The sequence below is a fragment of the Molothrus ater genome, chromosome 5 (genome assembly GCF_012460135.2).
Source record: "Molothrus ater isolate BHLD 08-10-18 breed brown headed cowbird chromosome 5, BPBGC_Mater_1.1, whole genome shotgun sequence".
NCBI lineage: Eukaryota > Metazoa > Chordata > Aves > Passeriformes > Icteridae > Molothrus > Molothrus ater.
The window spans coordinates 62,354,508-62,371,271 of record NC_050482.2 but is presented as its reverse complement, the minus strand read 5'-3'; the positions used below and the strand labels follow the sequence as shown (position 1 = coordinate 62,371,271).

The 16,764-nt window shown below is 47.0% G+C and overlaps 1 protein-coding gene across 3 annotated transcripts in view; it reads left to right on the top strand.

The window, feature by feature from the left end:
* The window catches only part of HIPK2 (homeodomain interacting protein kinase 2), a 128,271-nt gene that overhangs the window by 12,221 nt on the left and 99,286 nt on the right, over positions 1-16,764 (top strand). Inside the window, exon 1 of one of the 3 annotated variants that reach the window (XM_036401007.2) lies at positions 7,746-7,856. The exons of the other annotated variants lie outside the window; for them this stretch is intronic. The gene's annotated coding sequence lies outside the window, so the exon portion shown is untranslated. Of the gene's footprint in view, positions 1-7,745; positions 7,857-16,764 lie in introns of those variants that run through there. 3 annotated transcript variants of the gene reach the window in all.

Here is a 16,764-nt window from a genome sequence, read left to right as displayed (position 1 = left end):
ACCCACATGGCACACTGGGCCAGCTTCAGAACAGGCTGACATTGTCCTGTGGGGAGCACACTGCCACAGTCAGGCCTCAGGGTGATGGAGGTTAGGGAAGTGGCAACAAGGTCCTTTGTGGAGAGATGAGAGATCACAACCTTTTCTGTGAAACCAAATTAAAACAATAAGACAGCTCTTGGCTACAGCTAGCTTGTGGATAGCATGGAGGAACCAAAGACCTCATAAATCCTCCAAGTCTACAAAGAAACTGGGGATCACATTTTTTCATGACTACAATAAAAAAAAGTCTTCATCTCTTCTAGCACAATCAGTGGCACCACCAGAAACCTGCCTTCCCCACCTAACTCCCGCTCTTCATTCTTTCAACAGCAGAATATGTGTGTATTTAGCAAGTGCAGATAAGAAACAGGCTGCAACCCCCATTTTAAAATAGCTGCACCACCTGGAAAGGACAATGTGAGACCCAGACACAAGCATATCCCATTGATGATGACAGCACTTCTCTTGCAGTGTCATTTTCCTGTCGCTTATCTGAGGCTGTGAGCACCTGTGCAATGAAAGTGAACCTTGCAAAAGCCTGTGCTGCCTGCGAGCACGTGCGAGTCAGAAGGGACAGCAGGTGCTGTTCTTGAGCACTGTTTGTGAGAGCACAGGTGGAAGAATGTCTGTGTGTATGTGTGTGTGTGTGTGTGTGTGTGTGTATGTGGGACTCCTTCCATGTGTGTAGGCACCTCCAGGAGCGTACACACGTGTTTGGTGTGGCTTCATCCCCTTTATCTATGGGCCTGATTCTCCTTAGCGCTGTTACACTGTTTTTCTAACAAACTGTATTTGTAGCAGGGCTCTTTTCCACTGCAGTGAATGAAGAAGGAAGATTTATTGTAAATATAAATTAGGCTTTGTGTGTGTTTGTGAGCTGTCACAGCCTGTGCAGGAGGAAATATAAACAAGGTGAATGCAGGGTGTTTATGTGGAGCGATGCTGTGGCAGTGCATGTGTTGGCAGGAGTGCTGTCTGCAGTCTCTGCATAAGGGCTTGTGTTGCCAGTGTGAGTGTGGAACACTGTAAATCACAGCGTGTTCAGGAGGGGACACTGCCACTCTGCCTGTAAAAGGCAGGAAGAGATTTTTTTTCCAAGCAATGTGACTTTTCAGGCTGAACAAAAGGGTTACTAGAAATCCAAGCTTGAGAAAAATATCATTCCAGACATTCTGATGGAAGATGCTCTGTAATCCACATCCACCAGCTCATCTCTATCCTGATGCAGAACAGCTGCATGGCAGGCATCTTTTCTGCATCTTCTCCCAGTGCCAGGTTTTGGTGGCCCAACTGAAGACATATCCAACCAGTTCTTGGATATGTCTTCAGCTCTGCTAAAGCATCTCAGGTCTATCCCTGTATCTCAGTTATCTGAGACCTCAGCCACTGGTGGGATGTCACTGGGGTCTGTATGCAAGTACAGTATCCCCTGAGGAATCTGTATCCCTTCAGATGTGTTTACTGTACCACTACAGTGTATCTAATGTACGCGAGACTACCTCAATAAAGGAGCTGTATCTTCTCCAGTATCTCTGCCAGTGGGCACCTGAATCCTGGCTTTGTGCATGCTCAGCCATGAACTCGAGATACAGAGTGTGGAGTTCCCCTCTTCAGGACCAGGCTTGGCTTAAAAGTTATTTCATGTTCCTCTAAAATCACTGCTATTTCCCGGAGGAGCACTTGAGTCATTACCAATCCTTGCATTTCCTCTCAGCCAGGAAGGGTTGAAGGGGTTTCAGGAAGAGGATGCTTTATGAGGAGATGTCTGCTTTCCCTTGTCATGCCCTGTTGCAAACAGACACAGAGACTCCTGCCAAAAAGCTGCTGCCTGTAGAAAATAAAGTGTGAGGGAAAAGAAGATGGGATGTGAGTGAATGGCAGGAGAGGGCATGATTTCAGGTGGGGATGCCTGATGCTTTTCATACCATGTACAGTAAAGCAGATGCTTGTGGCAGCACTGATGGGGAGCTAGGAAGTGTGTTTCCTAGCCACAGTTGTTACATGGCATCACTGGAGCAAGTTGCAGGTCACAGTTTTTCATGTGGGTTTTGTTGTGGTTGGTTCTCCTGTCCTTCTTGCCTTCTTGTTATTGCAGAGCTTGTGAAGGGGATGGAGCTCTTATTCTCCTGGTGTGTTTTGTGTCCTTTCTCCTGTTCCTGGCAGCTTCTTCCCCTGTGCTGCCCCCTCCCCAGCCCAGCCCTGTCATATTCAGCTGTCCTTGCTGGAAGGTGACCAGCCCCCCTGAGGTGTTCGTGGCCGTGCCCTGTATTGAGCACACGCTGACTTCATGTGGGAGCTCAGTGCTGCATGTCAGGCATCCCAACCCATGGGCTGGAAGGGTTGTGGTCACCCTGTGGTCACCCTGGGGCTCAAGGTGAGCCATGGGGGGTCAGCAGAGATGTGGAGGAAGAAGAACACAGGCTTGATCACAGAAGTAAGATATTCTGTGTTTACCACAAAATGCTCGCTGAAAAGATGGGTATCGGGAGTTATTTGACTAGCTGAGGCAAGGAAAGCAGAAGCCTGTCCTGGTGATCTCAGCCCTCCTGTTTTACCCTCCAGGGACATGGGAAGGGCTGCAGGGATCAAGGTGCTCCCCATCCCCTGCTCAGGGTGTCTGGGTGGATGGACTGCCTGCCAGGCTGCCTGCAGGGCACTCATCCCCTTCTCAGGGGGAAGTGGCAACCCAGCAGCAGCTCATGAGAGCTGTGAAATCCAACCCTGTGTTGGGACAGGCTGTACTTAAGCCCCGTGTAAGCCCTAATTTGAAGGCTTAAAGGGAGCTGAAGTGTGACACTGAGTGCTGTGTCTGAGCTTCACCCTTCCTGAGCCACAGCAGCCTATCAGGAGGGGAACCAAGGGGCAGGACAGCCTCTGCCTTCCCAGCTGGGCCAGGAACCTTCAGCTGAACTTGCTTCCAGCAGAAGTGTTGGATTTGGTTGGGTTTTAAACTGTAAATGTGATAAACCATGGCTGGCAGTTCTGGCTGCTGTGGCTTGCACTGTATGCCCAAAGAAGCTGTGCAGTAACAGGCCTGTTCTGGCAGTCCAGCAGGTCTGCATCTGTCTAGGTATGTTCATGCCTATAGTTCTGCCCCTGATAACTGCTTTTCATCGCTCCAGCCTGGTCACTGCTTCTCTTTGCAGGCTAGTAGCAGGTAACAGCACCCCTGTGAAGGCTCCTAAAGGCCACATAGCCACTGTGGTGGTCCTCTGTCACAGGAGCCCCCCTTTCCTCTCATGCTTGTGTGCTCTTCTCCCCACACTTGCTGAGTGCAAAGGGACCCCTTCTATCTGGTGCCCCTTGGGGGGATGTGTGGCTCCCATGCTGCTGGGGTGGGTGAGCTGCCCAGCACAAAGTTAGTCACAGCAGGCTCACTGTTTCATCCTCTTTGATTTTCAGCTATGGTGCTTGTTTATTTCTTTGTGCCAAGTATTGTTGCTTTCACTTAGGGTCGCTTCAGCAAGGCATGTCTTTGTTTATTTCAGAGTCTGGTCACTGCTCAAAGCACAGCCAGAGTTTTAGGAAAGCCACAGAGTGTGCAGTGCTACACAAGGGCTTGGAGGGGGATTTTGACAAGGGGCAGATCTGTGCCCATGTAGTTCCTAAAGGTGGTGGCCCCCAGCAGGGTGCCTGCTGTATTGCTGGGATGCACAAATGTGCATCTGTGTGCCCAGACAGACCTGTGTCCGCACGTGTCCCTGGGAGTGTCCTGTGACACAGTGTCCACCCTCCTCTCCCAGCCACGGCTGTGGGACTTTGGCCAGTACACTAGAGAAAATATCACTGGTGCTTTTCAACCTTTACAAGAAAACAGATTGTTTTTAAGTCAAAGCTAAGACTGTAGCACTTGCTGGAGGCTGGAAGGTAACTGTAAATCCTGGGTCTCATTTGCACAAACACATTTGGTTCCAATCCTTAAGGGCATTTTCCCTTCCTCTGCTTATGCCTGTGTTTCAGAAACATGTAAATTTTGTTTGGATTTGTTTTTTTCAAAACACTGCAAAATGTGGGAGGGGGGCTTTTAAATTACATTTGGCACAGAAGAGATGAGGAGTATTCTGGATGCTCCACTGGGTAGGAATCCGTGGATGGTTGTCATTTAGGCTCTGTCAGTGAGAAATGCTGAGGAGACTGGATACACCAGGAGAGTAGTAGTGATGTTTGCAGTCGCTTTCTTGGAAGTCTGCTGCTCAGATCAGACCTCTCAGCTTTCTTCTGGCCCAGCACAGGAGACCTCACATGGTGGGTCTTGTTTCTGGTGTGAACCTTATGTGCAGGGTCATTAGATGGATAAATGTCCTGTCATGTGAAGGGGTACAGGCTCTGTCGTAAGGTTGCCACAGGAGTGGGAGGTGACACTGGCCAGTCCAGGGCAGAGACTTGCAAGATGCTCCTGCTGCTGTGGCTGTCCCTTTTGTGTCAAGGTCCATGGAGTGAAGAAAAGGGGCTTGATTTATGCCCTGAAGAAGTTGGAGGTACAGATCTACCCTAGAGCTCAGGAGGAGGCAGCATGGCAGTGATTGCTGGCTTTGCTGGGGGTCACCAGTGATGGCACATTTATACTGCTGCAGGCCTTACCCCCTAGCAAAGGTTATGTTCACACTTACTGGCTGCTTACAAGATCTTGAAATTGTTTAAAAGAGCAACAGACCAGCTAAGACAGCCTGCAAGGTGAGGATGAGGCTGGGCTACCCTGCTGTGGTTCCCTCTGGGAAGGCAGGAGGACCGTGCTGGCAGGGGTGTGTGGTGGGAGCTCTGCACCAACATGGCTCATACAGACTGTGCTTCATGCTGTTTCCAGAACTGCCAGCTTGGTGTCTCTCACCTGCACTGGCTCCCTAGAAGGAAAGAGCCAAAGGAGAGTTGGTGGCTTGTCTACACAGAGACTGGCTGCTGTAGGAACCACCCCAGCCTGCCTCAGAGATGAGGGAGAGGTTTGTGTCCTCTCCCACCTTTTAGCCAGAAGGAATGCATGTGCTTGGGGGCTTCTACATGCTCTCTTGCCATGCTGATGGGTTTCATGACACGACTTTTAGCACCTGAGGATAGGTGTGAAAAGGGAGGAGGTAGAGAAGTAGGAGGTGGAGGTGGTGTGAGTTAATACAAGACCCAGTGGGAAGCAGCAGCAGGCAGTATTATTTCTGTGGTTTGAGCCAAAACTCTCACACTCATTAAATTACAACTAATGCAAGTAGCATTGTCAAGGAGGAATTTGGGAACTGTCGTTCATCATCCAATCTTTTGTAACGAATGTGCTGCTCAGTGCCATAGCCCATAGCCTTGCTGAGAAGTAATTCACTTGGTATTTGCAGGCATGACATGCATGCCATAAGAATTCCACTGTTAGCATTATGCCAGCAATAGTGAGAGGATATGAAAATAAATGATGAGCTTTTGTTTTTCATTATTAAGTCCAGGCTTTTCGCTCATCTTGCTTTTTTTCCTCCCTGCATCTGTGAAAGGAGGGGCCTCTCTGTTCTTTTCACTTTCAGATGAGGCAGGTTGTGCCCTCACTCTCCCAGATCCCCCATCTTTCTTTCAGACCAGCACCCTTTTGCTGCTCCCTCCAGCTGTCTCCTCCTGGGTCTGGAGATCAGCTGCAGCAGTCCTTTAAATTGCTATAGGGTGTTCCCACAGAATGATATGACATCAGAGTATTTTGTATACTCTCAGTATTTTGTTATGGGCCTACAGAACTGTTTTGCCCTCACCATCCCTCAAGGAGACCAAGCCCTGCTCTTCGTGGTTGCACTGGAAGGTTCAGACTTCAGTGGTGGGTCAGCAGTTGGTACTTTCAGGTCATCCACAAGCCTTAAGTGACTCTTCTATTGTTAAAAAGAGGGAGAACTCTTGAGGCAGCTGTCAGTCTGAATGTGCAGGAGCAGAGCTGAGCAGTCTCTGTCAGTGGCCAGCACTTAAAAGAAGTCCACAAGGCAGAACGAGAAGGATCTGTGACCCACAGTTGTGAGAGGCATCCCTGTCCATTCCAGTGGGCTTTCCTGTGTTTCCTCAAGAGCTCTCTGTGTGCAAAGGACTTAAACATTACAGGGGAGTGAGACAGTTAAGTGTTATTTATCCCTGGTTTTGAGTGGGGGTGGCCAAGGAAGAAAGCATAGCAGTTTCAGAGATGACCCCTGTTTCTGGAGTCATCGATTCATAGGGCTTATTTAAGCTGTCACACAAACACCCACCTGTGCAAAATAAAAGACTTCTTTGGAAAACTGGGCTTAAATATCCCCATGAAATCCTTGAACTGAGTCAATACCAGCACTATACAGGATTCCTGTGCTCGTAATCTTATTCTTAATCAACTAACCCAGGCAGTCTTTCATGTCAGCGAGTTGCTGCTCACTCCAGTGGCCCCAGCCTACATTGGCTGTTCAGCAGAAAGCCTGGCTGAGCTGAAGGCAGATGGCAGGGTAAGAGCTTGTGCTGATCCTACTGCTATTAACTCTACCACTCCTCTGCACAGCAAGCTGCTCCCTTTGAACATCAGCAGAACCGATTTTAAAAGCCCTGAGGCCCAGCCTGGTGTGACATAGCTCATTTTGAATCGCTCATTTTGTCAGGGAAAAAGATACCTCGGTAAACTTTTGAGTGGAAGCTGTCAGGGGCAACCTCAAGATGCTGGAAGAAGCAGCCATAGGCTCTGAGGAAGAGCAGCAGCCAGCTGCAGGTGTCATGTTCCCACCTGAGAGGGGACATGTGAAAGCCAATGCTTTTTTTTCCTCTGTCCTCTTTATTCATGTGCTCACAGGAGCAGCGTAAGCACCAGAGCGTTGTGTGACGTTGCTTTGCACGTAGTGGTTGTTATGAAATCCAAAGCTGCTGGGTCGCCGTGCTTGTCCTACCCCACGCCGTGCTGCCAGCACACCCCGGCACACACACAGTGACCTGTGCTGCAGTGTGGCCAAGTGCAGCTGTGACCTGTGGGCCTCCCAAAATGTCTCAGGCCAGGTGACTCCGTGCCCCACGTCTGCACTCACTGACGTGCACAAGCACAGATGGAGTGCATGGCCTTTAGCACCCATAGTGTGTGTGACTCTCAACAGGTCACTTCAGGGCAGTTGCAGTGTCTTGGAAACAGGGAGGATGTGTTCCTCTGCCTGAGCTCCTCCACATGGCCCTCTCACAGCCCTTGCAGTGATCAAGTCCTTTCCACTGGGAATCAATACCTGCATTTGATTCTTCTCGAATTTTGCAATATGCATAAGTGGGGCGGTTGTGACATTGGGCTTGAAGCCATCAACTCATATTTACTTGTGATCTAAGACAGTGATTTCTGTTCAGACCTCAAAGGGCAAGCTGGTGTGTGATTTAAAGTCATGCTACCAGCAGGAGCATATGACCTCATGGTATGAAAAAGCAGGAGGAGATTAGCAAAGAAGTTTCTAAGGTATACAAATGTCCATAGGGAAGAAAAAATGAAATACATTAACAGGAGAGTCAGTCTGTCTGTGTAAGAGAGGGCTGGGGAAATGACTAATATGTGCAGTTTGATTCAGATGTTCCCTCTTTGATTCAGATGTTCCCTGTTTGATTCAGGCCCCCTCCTTTGCTTTCTCTACCCCCTACCCCGCCTTGGATTTTTCTGCCTTTCAGAAGAGAGCGAGCGAGGGAGAGTGGAAGGACTCAGTGAGGAAGGAGTTAAGGGAATGCTCACTGGGGATTATAAAACAGCCAGGCACTTGGAAACAGTTAAGAAGAGAGAAACAGATCTGCCAGGAGGGAGTGTGGCACTGGAGCCGGTGGTTTATTTTCATGCCTCCCTACACAGCAATGCAGAAGTCTCTCCTACAATGGGGACGGAGGTAAGGGTGGTGGGAACGGGGTGTGAGGGTGTCAAGGTTAAATGGGGAATAAACTTCTCCAGCACCAAGTTCACCAGCCTTCCCACTGATCCCTGTTGATGGGCTCTGCTCTGGATGTGGACTGTTCCTGTGTGGGTGGCAGCAGGTAGCACCTACCATTACCTGGGGGCAAGACATCCTGTTTGCATGTTGGATGTAAGGAAGAGTGGTCTGTGTGCTCTTGGCATCACCCTGGGAAGGTGGACACAACAAACTTGCAGTGTGCTCGAGCTCAGCACCAAGAGCACAGTGTGGGCAGGTCTGTGGGTACGCCCACGCGAGCATGAGCTGCGTGCAAGGTCTTCTGTGAGCATGGCTGTGGGTGGGCAGCTTGTGCAAGCCCACCTGGCCAGGAGGAGCCTTCTGTCATGCTCTGATGAGGTGGCTTTGAGTCACAAGGAGCTGTGTTTTCACTCACCCTGTGTTCGTGCCTCGGGAGCCAAGCTGAGGCCTGCTGCACATCATGTCAGGCACCGGGCACCATAACGGGGGCAGAGACTCCTGGTGCTGGAAGGGAAGGCCAACGCAAAGGCGGTGTCACCTGGCAGAGCTGGTGGCTTCAGGCTTCCTCCATCACCTTCTCCACGTGCCTGGGCTTGGAGCAGGAGCTAACTTCTTCCTAGCGTGAGGGACGCTGCTACTGTGATGGTGAGTTATGAAGTGACCTGAGGGCAGGCCCTGCCATCACCTCCTGGCTCCTTGGCTCTGTGCGTGAAAAATGGTGGTGTTTACAGCCTCCTGGCAGCAGGAGCTTACAGGGAGTGACCTGTCACCCTCACAGTGACCACAGGGACAACTGCGCCTGTGCAATGCTGAGATCCATTTTTCATGAGGGAAAAAAGCAGATGCAACTGTTAGAACCCAAGTGTGTGCACAGGGGGTTAGTCACTCTGCAAGTGTCAGGGGCTTGTGAGGAAATAGCAGGAGTTTGCTGACTAATGCCAGTGATGCTCAAGGAGTAAATGAGAAATACGGAGGGAAAACCCTCTGTTTCTCAATTTGGAAGAGAAGAAAATAATGAGGGGGAAAAAAAAAGTAAGGAAGATGTACAGAGTTACTAATCAGCCCCCAAAGTCTCTGACCTATATCTCCCTCCTTTCCCTGGAGCCATTCTTAAAATGAAAAATTAATAGAGAACAAGCAGGTTTTACCTCCAGGGTACCCTTTCAGGCTGCCACGTACTATGGGCTGGGATGAGTGGATAGGACTTTGGGGTCCCTCAGCACAATGCAGAAAGCAGAGTAGTCTCAGTCCAGGATGTTGCAAGGATGTCCAGAGAGACTGAAAGCAAGAAGGTAATCTCCTCTCATGGAAGGATGGTCTCTGGCTTCAGGTGGTTGGGAAAAGGATGCTGAGCTGACACACTAGGTTAAAGCAGACCAAGAAAGAAGGATAGTCCTTGAAGTTATTGTAACTTTAGCGAGGGGAAATGGAGGTGAGAAGGGAAAAAAAGTCTATCAGGTCATTAGTCCTCTGAGGGCGAAGTTCATTCTGTCTACAGAATATTCCTTCCTCTTTTCTCATTTTTAGTTTTTTAATGAGGGAAGAGAATCCTTATTTAAGAAGCTAAAACCTAGGTTTGTGGACCAGGGAGTTTCATTTCCCAGTTCTGATGCTGCCTTGCTCCTGAAGCTTAAGCAAGTCACTTTCTTCTGGCTCCATTTTTATCTCTATAGGATGTGGATTGTGATATCCTTTGCAAAATATTTTCAAACCTACTGAATATACATTTTCTGAGGTGAGGAGGGCCTGGGCACTGCATTTTGTGTGCTGTGTGTTGTGCAGGAGGAGGAGGGCTGATGCTGAGGGGTTTTTGCCTGCACTGGAATAGGCTCTGTGCCCACAAAACACGCCCACAGCTTTGGGCATTGCCGGATTCACCCTCCCACGTGAGACAGGAGGGATGGAACCATGGCGCTGTGGAGTGCCCTGGGAAGAGGTGTTATCACCCACTGTAGCAGCAGGGCTAGGTTAGCTTTGAGGGCATCTGAGCACACGTGAAAATCTGGGCCTTTACCATCTTCTTATGTTGGATGACCTGAGCTTAGGTGCCCAAGGCTACTAGCTCTGTTTTATGTAGAGGTCTGGATGCATCATGTTGTCTTTGTTGTGGTCCTTCAGAGCCCATCTCCTTAGATCTTTGCAAGATATCTCACTTACTGTTGTCTTCTGTGATAAATATCCTCCATAACCCTGAAGGGCCAGAAGCTGAGCCATCCCTGCTGTCTCTGCATGGACTTCTGCCTCTTCAATATTAGGATGCCTTATGCAGCTTGAGAAACTAGGTTATATAGCAGCTTTAATGGGGCTTTTTCCAGACACTGATTGACCTGATTCCTTGGACCAGCTGTTTTATTTATTAAGCAAAATAGGAGAAGAAGAATGCATCTCCTACATAAATTTGTTTAATTGTGGAGTATGTTTAAACTATTTTTTTTCATAAATTGATATGGAGCTCTTTCTTTATATTGATTTTGTAGATATTAATTTATGCACTAGGAATGAGGAAGATTTGCCTCTTCATCTAATCCTATTTCTAGAGAGAGATTTACTTAATGTGCAGTGTAATTTGTCTAATGTGCAACTTTGTATGTAGAGTGCACCCAGATTCAGCAGAAACACTGGGTATAATAAAAGAGAGCACTGTAGTGCAGTGCTGTAAATCCCTCTGTAATTAAAAATACTAAATTAGTCTAAGTTAGTGCAGTCAGGAGACATGACTAGCTCAAAAGCAGGGATATACAGTGAGGGTTTTCAGTGCAGGACAGAGAAATTGGGTCTGTGTTCCTCTCTGTGTGGATATGGTATGTATCAGGGGAAGGAACACTTCATAACACCATTTGCCAGGAATACAGCTTGGGTGGCAAAGAGGAATTGTCAGGAGTTATCCTAGGGTTGTCCTTGCATGTTCCCAAGATGATGGAGGAACCAGTTCTGCCAGCTCCCACATTGTCTCACATTGCTGTCCAGTGTCACGTATGTCTGTCTGTGTGTCTGTATGTGTCTGTGTGTCCCGAGTCCTGTGCACAGTTGCAAGGCTGGATTTTAGGCTCCTACAGAAGTGTCTCTAAAATTATTTCATTGCTCTGAAGAAGGCTGGCACCAGCAGTTGGTTGAATTATACCCACCCCCCCACCGTCTGTCTTTTTGTCTGTCTGTCTTTCTTTGCTGGTGTTGGCACAGATAAAATCACTGCCTGAAATTTTCAGATGGTTCAGATGGGCTTTTTTTTCCCTTATAGGAATTTTTGAATCTCCCTGCAAATAATCAGGGGAAGGATCAGTTTATATCAATGTAAGATTCACTACCCCTGAGTACTGTCCATCTGCCTGTCCTATATCCTGCTTATGACCAGTGCTGCCAGAAGTGACTGACACTTGCTTTCTCTTTCTGAGAGAGCAGGAGGAAAGGTGGAGCTTATTCTCTAAGCTGAAGTCCCTGTTTGGAATTGAGTAACAAGACTTTGTTGTGCTTTAAATGTAAGAATAAATTGATCTTGTTTATCTGAACAGAACCAGGATATAAAATAAAGTTCTAGTTGCAGTTTGGGTTTCAGTTTGATTTGATTCTGTTAGTGTAACATCTGTTTCTTCTCAGAAAGAGAAGAGAGAAAAGTGAGAAGAGAAAGAAAAGTGTATTTTATGGCAATGACCTGTCGTTGAGGCCATCCAACAGCCTCCCTATTTTAAGACCTTCATTTTCAGTTGTTCACAACTTTACTAAACTTAAACTGTCTGGGCAGAAATTTTCCATCCCAGCTACCTGCCTCAGAATGTATATTTAGAAAACAGCTCTTTTATATCTCTCCTGAATTTTTTCCTGATGCGTGTTAAATACAACAAATGTACAAAGAAGTGAGAAAGCAAGCCTCCACATTAACAACCCAGTAAAATTTGAATGGTACAAATGTCAGGGATACCACTTCTGCTATCTCTGAGAGCATCAGCCCAAAAAATGGTTGTCACCACAGCCACAACTGGCAAAACATATCTCTGAAGAACTTGCACTTAAGAGTTTCAATAGAGCATTTAAAACTAGTGGAAGCTTTTCACATTAATCTCCCTGTGCTTTGCTTCCCTGCCCTTGACATATGGATAATGCAGTGTCTTACTTTATAAGGGCAGTGCAAAAATACATTCCTTTATGTTTGTGGAACATTCAGTTACTCTAATGATGCGTACTGTAGGAAAGGCCATGAGTAAATTACCAATTCCATCTGCAGAGCAGAGCGTGGCGGGTATGCAGTAAACAAGGCTGGGGCCACACCTCCAGCAGCACTGAGAAGATGAAATAGTAACTGGGTGCTCACTAGGTGATCACTAGCAGGATCACCCAGATCCTGCTGCACTGGGTGAGGCCAAGGTCCTTGGAAAAATAGCCTGTGATTATGTGATTAACAGCTCTGCCATGGTGCACGGGCAGGAAAGAGGGTCGAAGGTTGCACAGGCAGCCATAAAGCTGAGCTTTTCTAAGCCTTGTGTTCTTGGTTTGCAGCTTTAAATAGTCTTGCTTTCACCCATCTCTGTTTTCTGTGTAGTTGTTTGGTCATGCAGAGTGGGAATGAGGAACAATAAGCAGCTGTTGCTTCTGGGAGAAGAGACAGGAAAGTGTTTGGTGCCATTTGTCATCAGAGAGGAAAATTGGTGAAGCCTTCTATCCAGACATTCCCTGTAGGAGCAAGTGTGACCCTTGAGGTAGAAGTTCAGGGTTGGAGGAAAAACAGAAATGAACTGAGATACCTTTTTCTCCCATATGACAACTGTCTGGTTTATGCTGTTTTTCTCTAATAATGCTCTGTACCATTGAACAGCAATGCCACAAACCAACAGACTTGCAAGTTATTTTGAGGCAGAACAAGTTCATGCCATTGCTTTTTCTTTGGGTCTTGTGGGAAGGTGTTTCCTGATTTTACCCTGGGTACTCCCTCTCCCAGATCCTGCCCTGTGGAAGTCCCAAATGGTACACTCATGAGGCCATAATCTTTAAGCTTGGGAAAATGATCCAGACTTGACTTACAGGCAGAATCAACCCCAAATCTCTTTGTCTTTGTTCACTTTGTTACATTTTGCTTTCCTTACATTTGTGCTCTCCCCTCAGGTAGGGGGAAGCAGTGCTGCCCACAGCCTGTTGAGCTGTATGTGGCAGCAGCAGGGGAGGAGAAGGCTCTGATTGAAGGTTTGCAGTTGGGATAGTGATAATGGCACCAATGAGCAAGCTCTGGGGTGGCTGTGGTGCACACCTCAGAAGTTTGCCCATGTCACAGGAGTATCAGCTGTTCCTTCTGCACTAATTGAGGATGGAAGTAATCCATCTCCAGTCCTGTGGAGGAGTTGGGCATGGAGAGCAAAGATTGCCATCAGCTGGGAGCTGTGAGATACAAGAGAGTTGTATAGATGCTAGGACTTTAAAGGGTTACATACTCACTGAGCTGTTTTTAAGTTGAGGAAACTTGCTCATTCTCTGCCTACATTATGAGTCAAACTAGGATGCACATTTTCTTGAAATCCCTAAACCCTTCAGCCCGTGCATAAGAGCCTCTTCTTGATGTGGTTTTCATAATTGATGTTTGGCTATTTCACTGTTGCTTTTCCCCATGGAATTTCTCTTTAAAATGCCCCATATTTCTTTTTAATTTTGACTGTGCGTGGCAAGTTTATATTTCAGAAAAAATATTCAAGCATAATTTTTTGTAAAGCTAGGATATCATTAGGGTACTTTGGGGAGGGAACTGCTTATTATTTGTGTTGTCCCCTGAGAAGCTGGTAACTGAAGTCCTACCAGTATTTCCCCTTCTTCTGCACGTGAATTTTCAGAAAGGTTTGTCAAGACAGACAGCAGTATTTGCAAGTTGCCTGTGTATTAATGAAGCATTTGGAAACATGTGCATTATTTTCTGAGACATTCCTCTACACAGCAATGCTGATTGCTGAATCTGGGACAATGACCTGACAAGAAGATTTTAAAAACAAAAGTAAAAAAAAGAAAAGAATAGAAAACGTGTATTTCAAAACCTGAAAGGGTCCCATTTCTTAACAGAACAGAAACAAAATGACAATTCTTTCAGTACTTAGTTGGACCTTCGAGATACTTGCCTATTTTTCATATATTTATACTTCTTTGAGAAAACCGTAATTGTCAGATGTTTATATATACTTCCTTCTTTTTTCCCCCCTCTTTTCAGGGAAGGCTGTTTACACCAAAACAATATCTTTGTTTTCAGAGTTCATCTGCTCTGCTGCTCCTTTTCCAGCTGAAGTCACAATACTCAGTCTGTGACATCACTGTTGGCTGCCGTGACAACGGAGAATTTTCACTCCAGGTGGAGAATGTGCAGCAGCAGCAGCAGCAGCAGCAGCAGCCACTCTGTCAAGAGCAGAGAGAATATTTTTCTATCCATATTGCTAGTCATGGAGAAGGAAGGGAAGGAAAAATCTGCAAGAAAACCAAATGTAGATTTTCTGAGTGTGCTGCTTGTGGGGTGGGCACGGATACTGGAAACTTCACCTTCCACAGGATTTCTTTTGAAATCAGTTCACATCAGTTAACTACAGATTATACATTCGTAGAGAAGAACTTGCTTTTCTAAAAGGGAGAGTGGAGGTTTAATTTAGATTAATGCATCACTTGGATACCTGAATTGTATCCACAAGTTTTATAGAGGTTTTTTTTGCTTTTTTCTTACAAAAATTCCCTTTCAGAACCCAAGGGCAGATGATTAATGCACTGTTCCTGCTAACGTTTACACATGTAGTGGGCTTTCAGTGCATGAGTCGTCCTGATGAAGTCAGTTCAGGCAATTCATGTGCTCAGACACAGGCACATGTGGCAGTAGTGTGAGGGTCTAGCCAGCATTCCTAGGGGAGCAGTTAAATAAAGATCTTACAGAATATTTTGTGATGCAGACACTGTCTTGGAAGACACTTGTCACCTGGAAAAGCTGAAGTCTCTGGACTGAATCTGCCAGGAAAAGCAAACAGACTGGCCATAAACCTTTTCCCTGTGCTTTTGTCTGGCTAATTCATCTCATGGTTCACAGCCTTGCAGTTGCTGGTTGGAAGGTGAGGGGTGTCTGCAAGTCTTTGGAGGATTGTGGCTTAAGAGGTGACACCACAATCATTAAATAGCAGGGAGGAAAACAAGATGGAGAAACGGTCACTGTACCCATTGACTGTATTGCAATGATACAAGTGAAAAATACATGTACATCCAAAGTGTAGCCACAGGTTCATGGTATGAAATGGTATGCCCTGTTGGCCCACAAGCATGGATGGAGCAGTCATCCACTCCCAAGGCTGCCCTGAAGGGCACAGGCAGCATGCAAGTCCCTCAGATGCACTTGTAGCATTATTTCTATGCTTCAGTCTCATGGCTGTATCAAGGACTACAGGAAAACCTTAAGCAGGAAAAGATGCTCTTGTTTCTGCTGCATAACTTCCTGGGCAGTGTGAGAGAAGCAGCACCTCCAGCTGACTAAGTGCACTTGGAGATGTGCTTTCCAAAAGACCCTGAGCAACCTCTGCAGGCACATCCCTCGGTGACTGATGTGCCTTTGCTAAAGGTGTTTTCTCTCACTTCCAGCATCCTGGAAAACCCAGGCATTTGCTTGGTCATGGTCCAGTTTCCCAGTGAGTCCTGTTGGTCCTGCTTTCCCATGGCCCCCTACTACAGCTCTGCTGAAGCATTTCTGAGTTGTCACAAGTCAGGAGAGAGTATATTTTTCCAGGATTGCCTTGTAGTATAACTACACTGGCAGCCTCAGGAGAGTGCCTTTTACCTACATCTGTGTTTTGAGATGTCTTAGGATTGTTTGTTTGTTTGTTTGTTTGCTTGTTTGCTTTAGCACACGCTGGGTTGCTGTTGTGGCAGTCCATATGATTCATGTCTCGCGCAGTCTGACAGGTTTATTGTAGCTCGAGCGTGCTGAGCCGCGTGCCGCGGCTGCTGCTCTGCTCGTGCTTGGTGCCAGGCCAGCCCGTGGGGCCAGTGCAGAGCTCTTGGCAAGTGCCAGGACCCAGAGGGTGATGTGTGTGGGAGGGCAGCTCCAGCGAGCTGCTCGCCTTAGCTTTGGGAAGCGGAGAGGACATGAGAACATTTGCCTGGGCTTTATGTTTTAAAACTCTGCCAGGAATAGCATGTTCTTTGAAGCAGGCAGAGCAGAAAGCAGGAGGGTCAATTTTGGGATCTAGTGGTGCTGTCAGGATCCAGTTTCACATTTATTTTCTGTCTCTGCAGAGCATGGAATAAGTTAGCATTTCCACAGCTTGGAGTCTCTACTAGTGAGCCTTTAAAAGACTAAATAATACCAGGTTCTTACAACTGGGATCAAACCCCCATGGATTTTAGGTACTTTAATAGCTTCTGTATCTTTTTACTTGAGTTTCGCTTAAACCTGTTTTTTACACCAGTTTTTATACCTGCTTTTGTCAAGTGTTACTCTGTCTTGTGGAGTTCATCATCCACTGATGCCCACCTGAACCTTTCAGCTCTTATTTTTCCTTTTTTTAAAAAGTGGTTTTTATAATTTTGGCAAAGGAAATAGGAGTGAAGGTGCAGAAGGCTGGGAGAAGAGGCACAGCAAAGTGAATACATCATGGCCTTGCTGAAACCCAGGGATGAGCTGGCGAGAAGAATCAAGACAAAACAGGAGTGACATCATTAGTTGGGAAATTTTGAGCAGTTTCATGAAAACCTGTTTGGTGTCATTTCACATTTAGTCCCTGAGCACCATTTGCTGGTGCTTGGCCAGGTGAAAGGAGTGTCATGGGAGCCTCCAGCCAGTGGATTTTCTGGGTGAGCCACAGAGGGACCTTTACTACTGATGTGCCGCATGTGCTATTCCTGTAACCCCCTGGTGCTTCAGGGTCCTCCA